Source organism: Cetorhinus maximus, chromosome 13, assembly GCF_964194155.1.
Source record: "Cetorhinus maximus chromosome 13, sCetMax3.hap1.1, whole genome shotgun sequence".
NCBI classification, from domain to species: domain Eukaryota; kingdom Metazoa; phylum Chordata; class Chondrichthyes; order Lamniformes; family Cetorhinidae; genus Cetorhinus; species Cetorhinus maximus.
In genome coordinates this window covers 28,450,044-28,467,828 of record NC_135891.1, presented here as the reverse complement: position 1 = coordinate 28,467,828, position 17,785 = coordinate 28,450,044, and the positions used below count along the sequence as shown (strand labels likewise).

The window sequence follows — 17,785 nt, the reverse complement described above, 5'->3', positions numbered from 1 at the left end:
ATATCTTGCACCGGCCCTGGTCCTGTGACTCGACTTTTCCTCACACTGGGGCCTTGGTTTAAATTTAGCCAGTATGATGGGACAAAAATTCATCAAATGACAGGAAAGGATGGGCATGGAATTAGTTTGAATAGTTTCAATGGATTCCTAATTGGAATAAAAAATACTGAATAAATGCAAAATTATTGTCTCAGATTGATACAAATATCAGCAATCTTGCTCAAGAAAGCAATAAGCCTGGCTGATTTAAGAAATGAAAAATGCATTGTTTAATAGTTACACAACTCTGAAGTTAATATTAAGAGAGTTGAAACATTATACTGGAAACTTGGTTTTGAATTCATTACAGTGATTATGTAGCCTTAGAGCTTTGAAGTGTACATGACTTTTTCAATGTTTTTGCATTAAAACATTTATGAATGTGTTGAGTGTTATATTTTTGACATTATGCTGGCTTCTTTCATATGTTCTAATTATACACAAATATGTCATTTAAAGAAAAGTACACTGTTTCCAAAAGATGTTTATTCATTCAGTTCATTAGTTTCAGATATTGAACTATAAAACAGACTTAACACCCTCTGTTCTTCAGTGAAATTGGTGACAGAGTCAGAATCAGCTATTGCCTAGGATCTGATTTTACTTCTTTGGCTATATTTAGGTACATTAATAGTCTGTGTTTGATAACCAAGAGAAAAAAGCAGGATATTATAAATTCTATAAGTTATTTTTTGTTTCATAATTAATTGGTATGTGATCAGCACAGTGAATCCTGTCTATAGTCACTTGTGGGATTGGTCAATTGGTTTTAATATGATAAAATCAAAAAACTGTGGATGCTGGAAATCCAAAACAAAAAGAAAAATAAAAATACCTGGAAAAACTCAGCAGGTCTGACAGCATCTGCGAAGAGGAATACAGTTAACGTTTCGAGTCCGTATGACTCTTCAACAGAACATGGTTTTAATATGAGTTGTATATAAAGGTACAGACTAAGAAATTCCGCGAAAGGTTTTTTGTGCCTGCCCAACCATCAGCCCTCCCCCATCAGATTGCCTTGTGGTTGTGTGCAAGGGATGGAATCACTCATCAATTTCCTGTACCTCCATTCTCAGTGCACCACATTATTATGGCTAAAACAGTGGGAATTTCTAGGCCAAGAGGTACAATGCTGCATGTGGCAATGCAAAGTCACTGCTTCAAGTGAGGACTTGCGATACTTTTGCATTACAGGCTGCTATATTCTTCAATGTGGGAGGTCTTGTGGTGCGTGCAGTGGGTAGCATTCCTACCTCTAAGCCAGAAGCTTCAGGTTGAAGTCCCATCCCAGGACTTGAGGCCAAGGATGGTGCGTTCATAACGTGGCCAACAGGTTGAGTATCAACCTACATATTTTTCTGACACAAGCCAATGGCATGCAGTAAGAGTGGGAGAGATTCCTGGAGAGCCATGTGATACATAAAGTTGAAGGCTCTACCATCACTATCCATAGTTCCAGCCTAGAACATGAATTGAAAAGTGCAGCTGCTCAGACTCCATGGACAGAATCTTGTTGAGGCATCAGATGTCTTGGCTGCCAGTCGGACAGCCTGTGAAAGACAAACGCTACCTCTTATCAGGAAAGCCTGTCAAACCACAAACCGATCAGGCTGTGGCGAGACCTGCGGTGGGCCTTCCCCTGGAAGCAGGCCACCAGGAGCAGAAGTCTCACCTACCAAGAGCTGCCAGCCTCTTGTGCTGAGCAATATCATTGGGGAGGTTATAGCTGCTGCCAGGGGGACAGGCACTGGAGTCCAAAGATCGTGGAGCGCCCAGGCAACAAGTGAGTCATGTGAAGGGTTGAGGAAAATTTTGCGGGGTGGGAGTTCCGGGAAGAGCAGTGTAGGGGGGTCAGCAGCAAGGGCAGAGGGGTGCCTCTCAGCGGGCCCACCCTTCCCAATGTTAAGTTCATCGAGCAGGCATTGAGTGCCTTTGATCAAGGGACCACCCCTCCAGAGGTGACAAACTGGTCACAGTTTTACCTGCCCTGCACACTATATGATGATAGGCCTGCCCACCACTGGGTTAATACTAGCAGTGGGATGAGGCCCTTAAGCGGTCATTAAATGGCCATTTAAGGGCCTCAATAGGTGGTGGGGCAGGAAGGTCAACTATAGGACTTCCTGGAACTTAATTCTGGCCGAGGAGGGGAGGCAGCAGGATTCTGGTACCCCACCATCCTGCCTAATTACATGCTGTTTCCACCTCCAAGCTCATCACCAGCTACAGCAGAGATTCTGTCCCGAGTGGAATGTATCATACCACCATCGTATTCTTCAATAGATACAATGGCAATGCAAAACAAAGTGCACTACATCCAAGATATCAACTTCGAGAACAGCAAGTCCAAGGCATCCTCAATCTGAATGTTAGAACTTCCTGAGCTGACAGTTGAAAAGCCTGGACACAGTGTGAAATTAGGTCAAGGCTAAATCTATTAAACTTAAGTCAGTGAATAACTGAAAGAAATGATTCTCTGTGTGAATTCATGTGACTGTGCCTCTGACTTTCAAGCCTTTAGTCTGCATTAGAAAAAATGTGGCAAGAATTTAAAATAAAACACCTTTATGTCCACAGAACATGAATTAATGGAGCCATACCTGTCCACTTCTCCTCAGGTGACCCACTACCTTGTGACATCATTCCATCCCCAACGGGTACCTAGCTGGGTGACCCATGACCCGGAAGGAAAGCTGTCGGTGGTTACTATAGTAACAGTTGTTTGGTTTCCCGTCGGTGCCTTAAAAATTGCTCTTCACTGAAACGACCGATGTGGCTGTGGGTCTACTGCAAGTTTGACACGTATTTACTGGAAAGGTGAGTTTGCACTGTCAATGTTTACATTGTATATTGCTGAGTTAACCTGGTGTTTGCAGGAGAAGTGAATGCAGTCCGATCCAGTGTGTCATGGTAGTAAGTTGGGATAGCAATATTCGCCTGTGTGGGCGGGCCTGACAACATCAGGGAAATACTCAGATTCAGAACAGTGCCATGGATTGTAACCTAGTTTAGCCTGCACAGAGTTTGCGTTTGCTTCTTTGAGACTGAGCGTACATCAGAATAGGCCATGCCAAATTGGCAGATCTCCCGCGGCGTTGTGCATGCTGAATTGACTTCATAATAGCAGGAGTGTTAAAATCATGTAGCACACTGTGGTAAATTCAGCAGTTCTGCACACCAAGCAAGGAACCGCGCTGGAGGTAAGCGCAATAGGGTTGCCCACCTTCCAAAATTGGCCTGGAGTCTCCAAGTACTCAAGATCAATCTCCAGGACACGGCTGTGTGCAATCCGGGAGAAAAATCATCGGAACGTTAAAAAGAATTGGGTTTTTTTTTGATCATTTTCTTTGAATATTTTTCTTTACCAGATATAAAAATATTGAAAATAGGAAAAAAGGCTGTTTGGCTGACAATCAAGCATCATCCAATTGGGTAATGAGTCTTTTTGCTTACTAGTTGAAGTAGGAAGGCACTGTGTCACCAGGATGGATATGTTGGTGACTGATGGCAAGTGTTGTGATGAAACCTCTAGGAAAACATTTAATCACCCTATCAGCTGAGTACTGTCAGCATTTTCCTTTTTATGATAGGGATGCCACATTTTAGTTTCAATTCTCCAAGTGCAGCTCCCCACCTAGAGCATGATGACATTAGTTAACTTATCCAACAATGTATTACTTTGCATTGTTCATAAGTTAAATTAAAATTCCCTTCCTGTAATTGTCTCTCACTTATTTCCTATTTGGTTTTTGTGTCCTCTGCCTCCTCAACATGTTCCTCTACTGGTCCAAAACATATTCTTTATTGATACTGAATTTCACTAAATACTATCTAATTAAGCGGTTCTCAAACTCTCCTGCCATAAGTATCTACCTCTCATGCCCCTTTAGTTAAGAAGGATTCTGATATAAATGTGTACAATAATCTCTCTGTCTCTCTCCCACATCACTTTTGCCTTTTTGTCTCTTGTGCTCCCTGTATCCCTTCCTGGTGCCTCTACTTTGGTCTCTCTTTCCCAAGTCACTTTGCCCTTTATCCACTTTTGCTTCTCACCTTCATTTTCTGTGTGCTCATGTGCCTGGAAAAGAAGCCAGAAGTTATCTTTGCTCTCCTGGATGATCCTAATGTAGTGTGTGGCACAATAGTGCTTGATGTGGTCCAGCCAGATCTGGTGATGGATATCTGAACCAGATATGCTTAAGTCTGTGTCCTGGGACTTTAGCGTGAAGACAGTGCTGTACCAGGAGGATTGACCAGGATGGGAGAGAGTAAAGGTTTGTTGTGGACAAGGGCTAAAAATTAAAGTGAGGGTGTGATTTGAGCAGATTGACAACATAGGAGGTATTAGAACAAATGAAAAATGAAAAAAAACTCATCAGTTGCGAATGAGAAAGCGTGTTTGAGGATGTTTTGGAGGTTTTTTTCATGAAGTAAGTGAGTTTCAAAAAGAGTTGGGGATGTGAGTGAGAAATACAAAGAAGTGTTGAGAGATGACCATGTCTGTGCTAGAGACCAGGGCTGTAGGCAGGCCATTGGCAAGGTCAAGCTGTTGGCTGTAAGTATTGGTAGGAGAGATCATACAGAAGTAGAAATTTAGGGTCGACAGGAGAGAAGTAAATTTGAAGAAGAGTATAAGGGTAATGAAGATTAATATTGCTGAGGACAAGGAGTTGCTCAGTGCAGAGGCTGAGGAAGATATCTTGGGGATATGGGGTGAAGGGATGTAGTAGACAAGGAGGGGAAAGTATCAAAAGAGTAGGAGAGAGACAAGGTTGTGATTTGGTGATAAGAGATACAATACCACCATGGCAGTTTAGATGGATGGTAGATACTATAGCTAGTCTTGTAGGCTTCACTAAAGGACTAGATATCATCAGTTGTGAGCCGGTTTTCAGTCAAAGCTAAATCATGGAAGACAAAGGCCTTGTTTTCAAATGAAGTGTACAAGGGGCTCTGATGGTTATTCAGAGATCCAGGCAGCAGTGACAGGTCAGCTGAACAACACTAAAGAAGTTGGCAGGTTAGCCCCCAGTGTGTACCTTGTGAGGGAAGGTCAGTGAAAGAGGAGGATGGAGCAGTTGGGGGTGCTGTGTGAAAGGAAATCATGACAGGTACTTAGATGGGCCCTTCAAAGAATGCCAAATGTGACACAGAGGATAGTTATGTGCTTATCCAAGGGGGATATATGCCTGAAATGGTGGCAGCAGAGTCAGAAGCCAGAAAAGTACTGATGGTTTAGGGAAGGCAAAGTATCAAAGAGATGAGGCGGGGGGAAAAAGGGGGGACATACTTGGATAACAGGAAGGGGCCAAGAGTCAGAAGTAATGGATTGAGATCTGGAGCAGCAGCCAAAATGCACATGCGAATAGTCCCAGCACACTGTCCATTCTTGCTGGTGTTCTCCTGAGATCATGGCGGTAACTTGTAAAATCTCTCTTCCCTTTGAACCTGTTTGAGTCTCCATGGTGCCTTATTGCTGCATTCCAAGTCTGCTTGATCCTATAGTCTGGAGGTTTATTCCACTGCCTGTTTGTTTCCTGTGGTCCTGGACCCAAGTCTTTGAGTCACTCTCACCCACTTTTGAAGTAATGGTGCTGTTTTCCCCCAACTTCCTTTGAGCTTCCTTTAAAGTATTCTTGCTGCATCCAGACTTACATCGGTGATCAGGTTGGAATGGTGCTATAATGACAAGAGAGCTCCAAGATGGGTGGGGGGTTTGTGGGCAAGAGGAACAAGGATCAGATTAGAGAAGGCTGTAGAACAACAGCCGGCAGTGGTTTGCAGAGTTCAGGAACCTGGAATTGGGGAGGGGAGGGAGTCTAGAATTGTGTGGGCTGGGGAGGGATCCTGGTCAGGCAGCCTTAAGTTGCAGGGTGAATGAGATTGTGGGTTGGGGGGTCTCAGCAAATGCTTCAGATTGCTAACTTCAAGGATTTCAAATCTGAGTTCAATGCATTCTCCTTTGTCTGATGTCACCTTCAATTAATTTATTTGTGAAAACCCACTTAATCCTGTGTTTATTGCTTTACTTTATCTTTGAGAAGCAGTTGTACGGAGATTAATGTATTTATTTGCTGAAACCTCCATTTAATTAGCTAATACCTCAGCTGTCTTGCATATTGGTGGAAGGATCACATTTCCTTGCTTGAACAATTGTCCATCACACTTTTTTGATAAGACCCCTATTTTAAGACAGTGTATCTTTTACTTGCAATGAGAGTGCCACAAAAGAAATTCAAATTTTTAAACTAATTTAATCAAGCTTGGAGGTTTCACAATGCCACCTACAGTAGAATAATAAATAATGCAGATGAGGAAGTGTAAAATTAAATCAGTTTATTCTATACCTGTGGAATTACCCTTCAGGGATGGGCCACTGATATGTTTTTGTTTTTTAAATTTGCCTTCACAATTACTAGTCCATTTTGAACTCTTCAATATTTTGTTGCTTAGTATACCAAATGGCAACTGTTTTGCAATTTTGGGTTAAAAGAAGTTGATTACAAAGACTTTTTTAAAAATAAAGACTTGCATTTATACAGTGCTTTTCACAACTACCGGACATCTTAAAGCACTTTACAGCAAATTAAATACTTTTGAAGTGTAGTCACTGTTGCAATGTAGGAAACACAGGAGTCAATTTGTGCCCAGCAAGCTCCCCAAACAGCAATGTGATAATGACGAGATAATTTGTTCTTGTGATGTTGATTGGTGATTGGCCAGGATGAAAGAACAAACTGTGGGACAATTTTAACTCCTCCTGCTTGGGAAAGGGGCAGCGGAGCAGTTGAAGTGGAGCAGCTGCATTTTCCACTTCATTCCTGCCAAAGCACAATTTTAACACAGCTGTTGTTGGTGGCAGATGAAAATACTTCCAGACTACAGCAGGATCCTCATTAATAACTGAAATGGAGGTCACATTATGCAAATGGGATCCAAATTGAATTCTAACCCACTTGGCATAGGCTACATCCAGGGAAACCACCCACCTGCAACAAAGGTAGTAAAATACTTATTAAATGTGGAACCACAAGGGGCAGAAGTGCTGCTCCCGACCCCACGTTAAAGGACTTTCCAGATTGCAGTCGCTCCCTGTCCGAGGATCCCCTACCCTCATTTCCATTGTCTGCTAAGTGAACAATTCTATTCATCCTCCTCTTGAGGATCTCACCATGATTGTGTGCAGCTAATTCTGTGACATTAAATCGCTGCGTACATTGGACAGAACAAAGGTTAAGGATCAAGGAGACAGCCCCTCAGTGACTGGAGTTATTCCAGGCACTGAGGAAGATGGACATAGTTGTGGGAGGTCAATCATTACTCCTGTGCGGCAATGTTGCAGGACCCCTTCAGAGCCATGTCCTTGGTATGACCATATTCAGCTTCTTTATCAATGAATTACGTTCTGTCAGAAAGTCAGGGTGGAACTGTTTGCTGATAATCAGCTCCCATTCCCAACTTCTCCAATAATGAAGCAGCCTGTGATCATCTACAGTAGGGTCTGGGCAGCTTTCGGGCTTGGGCTGACAAGTGACATAATATTTGCACTGCGTAAATGCCAGGCAATGATCATCTCCAAAATAAGGCACAAATTCCTTTGCATGACCTTCAGTGAGTGACATCAATATCACCGAATCCCCCACCATCAATGTTCACTGATCAGAAGCTTAACTGGGCTAGTGATAAGAGAGCAACACAATGACTTGGTACACTTTGAATAGTAGCTCTCCACCACATACAAAATGCAAATCAGAAGTCTGACGTGATATTCACCATTTGCCTAGCTGGGAAAAGTTGCAAAAACATTCAACATTATCTAGGAACAACAAATTCATTCAGTTGGTATTCCTGCCACTGGATTCAGTATCCAACTCTTCCATCACTGACACAATGTGGATGCAGTAGATACTAACTCCAGGAAACACTGCAGCAACTCTGTACAAGTACCTCAACAGGACTTCTAAGCTCCATAATCCACCCCCCAAAAAGGACAAGAATAACAATGGTGTGGAAATGCTATTATCTTACAAGTTCACCTCCAAGTCATGCATCATTCCAATTTGCAGTTAAAGTATCACCCCTTCATTGTCACTGGCTTGAAACACTGTAATATCCTCCTAACACCATTATGATTACATCAACAGGACAGGACAAGACTGCAATTGTTCAAGGAGAAGGTCCACCACCACCTACTGAGGACTGCTGCCTTTCTATAGGAGGTATTAGAGTACAAATATAATAATGTTTCTCATCAAACTTTTATCTCAGCCTAATTATTACTTTAATTATTATACTAGTTTATCATTTTTGTGAGAAGGAAATTCAGTTTCAAGGCACACTTAGAAATATAAAATACAATATATATGCATGATGCCATTCATCATGATCTGCAATTCACCTTAGCATTACTGTAGTAACTAAAGTTTCATTGGTTCAATCATTTAGCATCAATTGTATGATTAAATCATCATGCTTGATAATGCTACCTAGAGGTTGTTTAGATTAACCTGTGGAGAACACTATTAAAACACAATAATTTTTAGGGTGATATTATCTTAACAGGAGCTTTTGATCATGCATTTAAAGAATTAATTAAAAATCTTATCCTGTAAGACAGTATGTAAAGCAAGCACAGTATTATTTATGCCCACTATAATTATTTCTGTTCTGGGTAAGGAACAGTAGGTAGAAATAAAAAGCAGCGAAACAATTGCCTGGGCATAATCCTCCCAGTTTCAATTCCTGAACATGCTGTTTCAGATATAGTAGAGCATCAACAAAAAATATGAAGCTAGTTTTTCAAGGACCATATTATGACCCTTAAGGATATAGGGGTTGAATTTCTGCTAGTACAGTCATATCAGAGCAATCTAGACGCAGGGAATTTTAAACATGAATGAGTTATGCCCAAAGCCACTTGCATTTGTGTTTTCTGCAATCTTTCACTCTGGTTCAAGGTTCAATTCATCCGGATCAGGCCCCACCCACACCACTGGCCATGACTGTAGGTCAGAATTACAAGATTCCCTCAACTGCACTGATTTGGGACGGCTCTTCAAATTACCCTTATTTTCTTAGGCACATTTTAAAAGTTTTTTTTCATGTCAAAAAATATTTATTATTAAACTGACTGCACACCAATGAAACGATTAAATCATCTAGCATAATTTTTTAAAGCCATTTTCAGTGATTTTTAAATCTGGTTACTCACAGATGGAGTACTGGGCACCCTTGTTGAAAATGGATAATAATTTTAAATCTGTAATGTCGAACAAAGATTAAGATTTGATGCACTGGACTTTATGTCGGAGTTTCTGTTGACCCTGGATGGTGCCTGATCAACTGTGAAGTACTTTTGTTAACGATTATATTATTGCAGTCCCTACCACTTATAGCAAGCAAATCAATAACTTGATTTACACACTTTAGGCAGTGGATGGTAAAACAAATAAGAGGAAGGCTGGAGACAGCTGTGCAACTTTGGGAACTGTAGCACTGGCCTTTTATCCAATCAAATGTCTGAAAGTAGCATAGCAAGAAAGGAATGCAAGTGAAAAAGAAAAGACAAACTCTCAAGCACCTGCCAGAAAACAAGAAATGAGTGCGGGATGAAAACCTGCAGTTGTTGAAACGTGAAAATCTCTTAAAGAAGGATTCTATGATAAAGTAGGCTCAAAAACCCTGGTGTGCTTAATACATTATAAACAACGCATTTGTAATTAACTCCAATGATAATGGCAAATGGTAGTGCTGTTTTCGTAATAAAGGTTGATGCCCATAGCAAAAATAGATGGTGTAAGTGGTGGGTATTGTATACACATTCTTTCTGTCAGGCACAGGATTCCATTTGAGCGGGTGGGCAAACATTTCTATTTCCCAGCCTCTATAAAGGCATTTTTCCCACTTTTTCTTCCTTTCTATGATGTTTCTTAATCTATGTGGCTTGACTCACAGATGGTATAAGTAAGATTGGAAACTCATTGGCCAGGATTTTACCTGGCTGCAGTGGCCCTGTCCACTGGCTGGAAAGTTGGGGGCAACCCTGCCTTAGCCACTCATTGAAATCTGACTGCATTTTACGTGCAGCGTACACTTAATTGCCTGCAGTTGGGGTTTTGGCCCCTTTAAGGGAGCAGTGGCCACTGCTGGAACTGCAACAAGCCCATTCAGCCATGTGGAAGAGGTTGCGGAATTAATGGAAGTCAAGTTGGGCTTGCCAGGGCCATTCAGGCAGGCCCTGGCAAGTGGCGGGGGTTTATTCATGAGGGTATGGGGGCCCTTGCAGCAGGGGCAGTCCTTGCCACCAGGGATAAAGCTTGGGGGGGGGCAGTCCATGAGCCATCAGGTGCCCAACCAGGAGGCCATCCGCCAAGCTATATTGGATGACTAAATAGGTGGAATTACTAAGGTAAAACAGGAATAGAATTCCTGGCGGTCTCCCACTTGGCGAATAGGCCTTCAGCGGCCCTTAATTGGAAGACTAGAGTAGAATCTGGTCAGCCATTATAGCCTGTTTGCAGTGTTCTACATCTTCAGTTCAAAGGATGCACCATTTGAAGAAGCAGACTGGACTCTCTGTGAATATATTAAGTATATATTTTTAGGATCCCTACCTCCTCCTGCAACCCCACCATCCCTGCCGCCTCTCTATTGTGGAGCATTCTGCTACTGCAGCACATTACGTCTGGAGACACAGCAGAGAACTACCAATAGTATTCAATGCTAAATTCAAATGCTAATTAACATTGGGACAACCAGAGAAATTTGAAACTCAATTAGTGTGCAGTATTAAATTGCTAAAGTAACTGAGTAACATACATTAGTCATAAGAAGTGTTTATGTGGAGCAGGAGATTCCCTAAATTATTTTAAAATACCTGGATGCAATCCATAAAGATGAGGAGCTTTGTCCTCTTGGAGTTTATTTACTTTGTTCAATACATTCCCTTTTGTTATTTTAAATGCACCTATGAGTATTGAGATTAGAGGAGAAGAGCATCTAGAAATGAGAAATTTAATAATGAATAGGCAACATGGATTTCGAAAGGCTTGCTTGGTCAACCTTATTGAATTTTTTGAGAAGCTAAGAGAAAGTAGACAATGGTAATGTTGTAGATGTAATTTATCTGGATTTTGAAAAGGCTTTCTACAATGTGCCCCACAATTCACTAATGTGATCAGAAAATGTGGAGTCACAAGGAACAAGTAGCAAAATGGATTGCTAGCTGGTTTCAAGATAGAAAGCAGAGAATGGAAATTCAGAGTGGTAGAAGGTAGGAAGTGATGTTCCACAAGTATCAGTGCTGGGACCACTGCATAATTTATATTAGCCATTTGGACTTTGGAATCAAAATTGCAAAATCTAAATTTGCAAATGACACCAAATGGGGTGGGGGGATAGTCAATACTGAGGAGGACTGCAATAGGTTACAGGAGGACATTAGTAAACTTGCATATTGGGCAAGTAACTGGCAAAGAAGTTCAACGTAGATAAATGTGCATTAGGAAGGACATTACATGTAGGTAGAAAGAATGGGGAGGTCACTTATTAATTGGAAGATGCATGTCAAGATGGGGGTAGAGAAAGAGATCTTAGAGTATAAGTACCAGTCACTCAGAGCTGCACCATTTGGTTAGCAAGGCCATAACGAGAGCAAGCTAAGCACTATTCCTGGAGGGATAGGATTGAATAGTCAGGAAACCAGAAACATAGAAACTAGGAGCAGGAGTAGGCCATTTGGCCCTTCGAGCCTGCTGCGCCATTCATTCATTATGATCATGGCTGATCATCCAACTCAATAGCCTGCTTCTGCTTTCTTCCCATACCCTTTGATCCCTTTAGCCCCAAGAGCTATATCTAACTCCTTGAAAGCATACAATGTTTTGGTCTCAACTACTTTCTGTGGTAACGAATTCCACAGGCTCACCACTATCTGGGTGAAGAAATTTCTCCTCATCTCAGTCCTAAATGGTCTACCCCATATCCTCAGACTGTGACCCCTGGTTCTGGACTCCCCCACCATCGGGAACATTCTTCCTGTCTAGTCCGGTTAGAATTTTATAGGTTTCTATGAGATCCCCCCTCATTCTTCTGAACTTAACCAAAATGATCCTAATCAACTCAATCTCTCCTCATATGTCAGTCCCGCCATCCCAAGAATAAGTTGGGTAAACCTTCGCCACACTCCCTCCAAAGCAAGTACATCCGTCCTCGGATAAGGAGACCAAAACTGCACACAATATTCCAGGTGTGGTCTCACCAAGGCCCTGTACAATTGCATCAGGACATCCCTGTTCCTGTATTTGAATCCTCTGGCTATGAAGGCCAACATACCATTTGCCTTCTTTACCGCCTGCTGCACCTGCATGCTTACCTTCAACGACTGGTGTACAAGGACACCCAGGTCTCGTTGTACATTTCCCTCGCTCAATTTATAGTCATTCAGATAATAATCTGCCTTCCTGTTTTTGCTACCAAAATGGATAACCTCACATTTATCCACATTATACTGCATCTGCCATGTGTTTGCCCACTCACTCAGCTTGTCCAAATCACACTGAAGCATCTCTGCATCCTCCTCACAGCTCACCCTCCCACCCAGTTTTGTGTCATCTGCAAATTTGGAGATATTACATTTAATTCCCTCATCTAAATCATTAATATATATTGTGAATAACTGGGGTCCCAGCACCGATTCCTGCGGTACCCCACTAGTCACTGCCTGCCATTCGGAAAAAGACCTGTTTATTCCTATTCTTTGTTTCCTGTCTGCCAACCAGTTTTCTATCCATCTCAATACACTACCCCCAATCCCATGCGCTTTAATTTTGCACGCCAATCTCTTATGTGGGACCTTGTCGAAAGCCTTCTGAAAGTCCAAATAAACCACATCCACTGGCTCCCCCTCATCAACTCTACTAGTTACATCCTCAAAAAATTCCAGTAGATTTGTCAAGCACGATTTCCCTTTCATAAATCCATGCTGACTCTGTCCAATTCTGCGACTGTTTTCCACGTGCTCAGCTATTAAATCTTTTATAATGGACTCTAGAATTTTTCCCACTACCGACGTCAGGCTGACTGGTCTATAATTCCCTGTTTTCTCCCTGCCTCCCTTTTTAAATAGTGGGGTTACATTAGCTACCCTCCAATCTGCAGGAACTGTTCCAGAGTCTATAGAATCTTGGAAGATGACCACCAATGCATCCACTATTTCTAGGGCCACTTCCTTAAGTACTCTGGGTTGTAGATTATCAGGCCCCAGGAATTTATCGGCCTTCAATCCCATCAATTTCCCCAACACCATTTCTCTACTAATACTGATTTCTTTCAGTTCCTCCCTCTCACTAAACCCTGTATTCCCCAACATTTCTGGTATGTTATTTGTGTCCTCCTTTGTGAAGACAGAACCAAAGTATGTATTTAGTTGGTCAGCCATTTCTTTGTTCCCCATTGTAAATTGCCCTGTTTCTGACTGTAAGGGACCTATATTTGTCTTCACCAATCTTTTTCTCTTCACATACCGTTAAGTTATGCTAATCCTGCATCAAACCTTGGTTAGACCACACTTAAAGGGTACAGCATACAGTATTAGTTGCCATATTATAAAAAGGATATAGAGGAATAGGAGAGGCGGGAAAGAAGATTTACAAGAATGATATCAGTAATGTGTGGGTATACATACCATGAATGATTGACAGACTGGATCCCTTTTCTCTTGAAAACGGAGGCTGCTGGGTGACTAATAGAAGTCTTTAAAATTATGAAAGGCTTTGAGAGTGGATGCAGAGAAAATGTTTCCTCTTGTAGAGAAGAGCGTAGCTAGAGGCCTTCATTCTAAGATAGTCACCAAGAAATCCGATAGGGAATTCAGAAGAAACTTCTTTACCCAAAGTTGTAAGAACGTGGACCTCACTATCACAGGGAGTGGTTCAAGCAAATAATATAGATGGATTTGAGGGCAAAGGGAATAGATGGCTATGATGGTAGATTTAGATGAGAAAAGATGAGAGGCGGCTCAAGTGCGGTATAAACACCAACGTGAACTGGTAGGACTGAATGGCCTGTTTCTGTGCTATGTATCCTATACAATGCTATGTAAATTTTTTATGTTGCATAATTTTAAGTTACTTTTAATGATTGGGACTAAAATAAAAGTAGAAGTGACCTGGATATGAGCAAGTATGGAAGGGAGAAGTGAAAATGAGGAAGTACTGGCATGGCAGAATGATGATGATCAATTGATGATAGATTTCAGTTTTGCAGAATGCTGGAAGTACCATATTGTAATGTTGGCACTTAGAAGCCTACTCACGTTGGAATGTAAAAAGGCTAATGTATTGAAGATACTGAAAGAATATGATTGGGATGGCACTGGCAAAATTTACTTGCTGCTGGAATTGTTGAGGAAATTGTTCGTTCAGTTTTGCATGCACTTATCTTACAAGTTTTGTATTGATGTGAAGCAGTAGATGCAGATTTAAAGTCCAGTATGGCTTTGGCTTTTCATTTTGCTTTGTTTTGCTTTTCTTCACTTTGTTTCAGTACCAAGTTAGTCCCTGATTCTAATTTAGACTGCATATACAGTTTAACTATAGTTTCATTACAAAGCAAACTGTTTTTCATAGATGCTGCAGTTATATTTTAAATACAATTTGAGAATTATGCACCTTGTATTTTCACAACACTGGTATGGCAGTACTGTGACAATACACATATCTATTAAATCAACAACCTTAACCATTTACTATTCATTAAAATAATTATGTGTAATCCAGATTCCTATGTTCTACCATGACTCATATTTTAAAACTGGTATTATGAAAGTAACAACCTTTATTTTCAATAACACTTAAACATTCTTAGCTATTTTTAAAAAATTAATTTATGCTGTACCACCCATTCAAAGGATACAGTGATCTAGATAGATACTAGTCCATGGCACCATGCAGACTACTAAGGCCCCTAAAATAGTGGGCAGGATGCACGCACACATTTCCAGCTGGAACTGAGCTATCTGCCAAACTGGAGGTGCACTTTATCCACAGCTGAAATAGGCACTAGGCCCTTGGTAAATGCAAGTATGTAGACTAACAGCTTTATTTGTATTTATTCATTCATGGGATGTGGGTGCCACTGGCAAGGCCAGCATTTATTGTCCAGCTCTAATTGCCCTTGAGAAGGTGCTGGTGAGCCACCTCCTACAGTCATGTGGTGAAGGTACTCCTGCAGTTCCAGAAAACACTTACTCCCTGCAGAATACCTGACTTCTGACCTCGTGTAGCCGTGCTATTTTATGTGGCTGGTTCAGTTACATTTTTGGTCATTGATGACCTGCAGATTGATGCTGGGATTGTACATCAATAATGCCAGGGGTTTGAGGCTCCTCTCTGTAAGATCAGTTATCCTTGAGGCAGCTATTGTCAATGTAGGGAACCCAGCCAAACCCACTTTGGGAAACTCAGCCCTAGAGATTGCCTGTACCAAGAAGTTAAGCAACTTACCTGAATGTGTGACTGGGATTGCGCTTCCATCTACCACCATCATCCAGGCACGGGGAGTCTGAGTTATGTTTTCCTTTATTGCATGCTCAATAAGGGTCCTGGGTCAATTTCTGGGTCAGACAGTAAGCTGTGGATTTCACTAAAGGATATTAGCAACATTAACTAATATAAAATGAGTTTACACCTCAATAAAATATAAATAAAATATCAGAAGATGAAATTCAGACACACACGTCAAGTGTTTTTATACTAGTGTCCTACAGCGTAACGTACGGTAGGGCTGTTTTTCATTTGTTTATGCTATAGTACTATCAGTGCAATTCAGCCAAAATCAGCTGAACCACTGCAAAGACCGGGGAATTGTAAACGTATGTGAGTTAGGGCCAAAAGCACTTACTGTAGTATAAAGGTAGATATGTCCTAGCCAGTGCAATTCCAAGCACAGTGGAAATGCCAGTGTTTTTTGCAATCGTAAACAGAGGGACATTGATTGTAAAAGTCAGCATACACAAGCATAAATAGTGTAAGTTGTAAAGTAGCAGGTGAAACATTTTACAAGGAAAATGGATGGACTCATGACAAATTTATTGTATTTTCAAGCTACAGGAAGAAGCTGATTTCGTCATTTTGACTTTCATTTTAAGTTATTTATTAAATATTGCAGCCAAGATTAAAGGATAATTTTGCTAATGACGTTTAAAAATTTTATTCTTCTCCCTTTCTGTTTTTCCTTCAATTATGGCAGTTAAATTTGCTTTTGTTACACTGTATAATATTGCAAATACCCTGAATAGCACAATGCTTAAATCCATAACTAAAGTTAAACTGTGTCTTTGATGCTCTAACACAGAGTTTTGTGTGCTGAAAAAGCATATTGGCATAAGCCAGTTTCTCAAGTTCCGATTTTCCATCAATGAAAATTGTGAGCCAGAATTCCAATGTGTGTTCCTACAGTGCAAGCCATTGCTCCAGGCATACAATTGACAGCAGTTTTTTCCTGTATAAGATAGGACAATAGGTATTAATAAGCACATTGGCCTTTATTGCAAGAGCATTGGAGTACAAAAATCAGGAAATCTTGCCACAGTTCACAGGGCTTTGGAGTAGTGTGCAATTCTGGTCTCTATATTTAAGGAAGGATATATTTGAGTGGAGGTGATGCAGTGAAGTTCACTGGATTGGTTCCTGAGATGAGAGGGTTGTCCCATGATGAGAGGCTGAGTAAATTGGGCCTGTACTCTCTGGAGTTTAGAAGAATTATCTCAATGAAACATACAAGATTCTGAAGGGGCTTGACACGGTAGACACTGAGAGGTTGTTTCTCCTGGCTGGGGAATCTAGAACATGGAGTACAGACTCATCATAAGGGGCAGATCATTTAGGCCTGGGATGAAGAGAAATTTCTTCACTCAAAGGGTGGATCTTTGGAATTCTTCACCCTAGAAGGTTGTGGATGCTGCAGCATTGAGTATATTTAAGGCAGAGATAGATAGATTTTTGGCCTCTCAGGGAGTCAAGGGGTATGGGAGTGAGTGGGGAAGTGGAGTTAAGCCATGATCTTGCTGGATGACGGAGCAGGCTCGGGGGCTGTATGGTCTACAGCTGCTCCTATTCCTTATGTCCTTATTAAGAGGGAAAAGTGAATGACACGAAAGGTGGATCTGAAAGCTGTGGAAGTAGATTGGGGAGGTGAGAGTATTGGGAGTTAAGTTGTGGGGTTTCTCTCATCTGATTTCCCTCTCTGACCTGACATTTCTTGCACTGATCTGTCCTTCAGTATTTTTCCCTGTCCCTTTCCAACCTCTTTTTGTCCCTTTATCTTTCCTTTGATTTCTACTCCAGTCCCCAATTTCACTCTCATTGTGATCTCTCTCTCTCTCACTCCCTCTCCCTCTCTTTCTTTCTTGCCACTGTCTGTCTGTCTTCCACAGCCCCCTCAAGTTCTCTTTACTCATCTCTCTTCAGAAATCTTTCTCTAGAAATTTCTTCCTTTTAACTCTCCCCAGCAAACAATTTCACCACCTCTGTAACAATGTCTTCCCTGTCCTACACCATTGCCCTCTAGAAATCCTCCCTCTATCTCTTGCTTAAAATCTTTCTTCCCATCACTTTCATCTTTCTCTCCTCCTAACTCTGTGTCACTCTTCCCTTCCAACAGCCTACCTGTTCTATCTCCATCTCTTTGTGTCTTCTCTGAAGTTACTGGGATGAGTACGCTGAAATGTCTAAAAGGGAAAATAAAT

General features: G+C 41.3%; 1 protein-coding gene across 3 annotated transcripts in view; it reads left to right on the top strand.

Annotated features, from left to right (window-relative positions):
• Positions 1-2,750: 2,750 nt before the first annotated feature.
• Positions 2,751-17,785, top strand: part of LOC144689163 (protein LKAAEAR1-like) — a 29,621-nt gene continuing 14,586 nt past the window's right edge. For 2 of the 3 annotated variants that reach the window (XR_013578580.1, XM_078556288.1), the window contains exon 1: positions 2,751-2,856. The gene's annotated coding sequence lies outside the window, so the exon portion shown is untranslated. Of the gene's footprint in view, positions 2,857-8,183; positions 8,259-17,785 lie in introns of those variants that run through there. The other variant, XM_078556289.1, reaches the window with a different exon arrangement.